General features: G+C 42.8%; 1 pseudogene; it reads left to right on the forward strand.

The window, feature by feature from the left end:
- The first annotated feature begins 747 nt into the window (after positions 1-747).
- On the forward strand, positions 748-1,846 carry LOC112858314 (alpha-enolase pseudogene; annotated as a pseudogene).
- The last annotated feature ends 221 nt before the right edge of the window (positions 1,847-2,067 follow it).

The raw sequence follows: 2,067 nt of genomic DNA on the forward strand, positions 1-2,067 counted from the left end.
TTTTTTTTTTTTGTTAATTTTATTTATTTATTTATTTATTTATTTATTTATTTATTTATTTTAGAGAGAGTGAGAGTGGAGGAGAGGGGCAGCGAGAGGAGACAGAGAGAGAGAGGGAGATATATATGATATATATATATATATATATAGAGAGAGAGAGAGAGAGAGAGAGAGAGAGAGAGATCTTAAGCAGACTCCATGCTCAGTGCAGAGCCAGATACCAGGACGACCTTGGGATCATGACCTGAACCAAAATCAAGAGTCAGACACTCCACCAATTGAGCCACTTAGACCCCCAAAGTCAAAGTATTTTAAGTTTGGTTGGAAAATAGTAAATTTTGGATTTGATTCTAGAAATACATGGTAACATTTAATATTGTTGAAGTACCCCCACTATTAATTGCATTCCCTTTATTATTAGTTCCAAAAATACATATTTGGCAATGTATTTGAAAAGGTATAATGAAATGCACTATTTAAATGCAAGTATTCTGACAATTCTACATGTGTTGACAGAGTAGACCGATATTATTGAGTTATAAAATGGCCTTATGTTGTAAGTTTCCATTTAAAAGTAAGATGATCAGGTCCCTGGGAGCAAGACGGGTCATTGGGGCAGACAGCACAGAGAGGGGCTCAGGGGGAACTTGGTGCACCAGACCTTGCAGCTTAATAGTCACCCTTGGTGTCTACAGCTCCCTTTTTCCTTTTCCCCTGATGATGAGATCCAGCAGCCAGAAGTTAACCATGTCTATTCTCAAGATCTATGCCAGAGAGATCTTTCACCGTCATGGGAATCCCACCGTTCAGGTTGATCTCTGTACCTCAAAAGTGACAACTGGTGTTTATGAGGCCTTAGAACTCCTTGACAATGATGTAAACACGCTAGAAGGGGAAAGGAGTCTCAAAGGCTGTTGAGCACATCAACAAAACTATCGCACCTACTCGGCTTAGCAAGAACCTGAACAAGAGAAGATTGAGAAACTGATGATAAAGACAGATGGAATAGACAGAGGGGTGTCTCTATCTTCAAACCTGGAGCTGTTGAGAATGGGGAACGGGGTGCCCCTGTAGCTCCACATTGTTGACTTGGCTGGCAAGTTTAAAGTCATTGGTGTGATCAACAGTGCTGGCAAAGAGCTGGCCATGCAGGAGTTAAGATCCTCCCATTTGGTGCAGTAAATGTCAAGAAAACCATATGTATCAGACGGAGGTTCACCACAACCTCAAGAATGTCATCAAGAAGAAATATGGGAAAGATTCCACCAAATGTAGGCGATGGGAGCATGCTTACTCCTAACATCCTAGAAAAGAAAGAAGCCCTGCAGCTGCTGAAGAATGAAATCGAGATAGCCAGTAACACCAGTAAGGTCACCATTGGCATGGATGTTGCTGCTTTGGAGTTCTTCAGAGCAAGGAAAGTGAGATCTGGACTTCAAGTTGCCTGATGACTCCAGTAGGTACATCACATCTGACAAACTGAACCAACCTGTACAAGTTCTTCATCAAGGAAACCTTGCAACTGCCTCCTGCTTAAAGTGAACCACATTGGCTCCATGACCAAGTCATGACCAAGTCTTCAGGCATGACTAAGTCTTTTCAGGCATGTGAGCTGGTCCAGGAAATACATGGGGCTTCATGATGGTGTTACATCCCTCTGGGGAGACTGAAGACACCTTCACTACTGGCATGGTGGGTGGGGATCTGCTCAGGGCAGATCAAGACTGGTATACCTTGCTGATCTGAGCACTTAGCCAAGTACAGCCAGCACCTCAGAAACCAAGAGGAACTGGGCAGTAAGGCTAAGTTTGCTATCAGGAACTTCAGAAACCCTATAGCCAAGTAAACTCTGGGCAGGCAAGCCTCTGAGCCCTTCAGTCACTACTTGGCTGATTAGACCTCTGGAACTCTCTTGGAAACACCAGCTCTGTAATCATATAATTGACCCAAATCACTATTTTTCTGACCTTGCGTCTCATCAAGTATCTGGAGCCATGTGTACCCACAGTGTAATCTCAGAGGTATCCAAATGGCAAAATCCCTAATAGTTTTGTGTGCAAAAGAAAA

This window comes from Puma concolor, chromosome B1 (assembly GCF_028749965.1).
Source record: "Puma concolor isolate L17-30 chromosome B1, mPumCon1.1.hap2, whole genome shotgun sequence".
Classification (NCBI taxonomy): domain Eukaryota; kingdom Metazoa; phylum Chordata; class Mammalia; order Carnivora; family Felidae; genus Puma; species Puma concolor.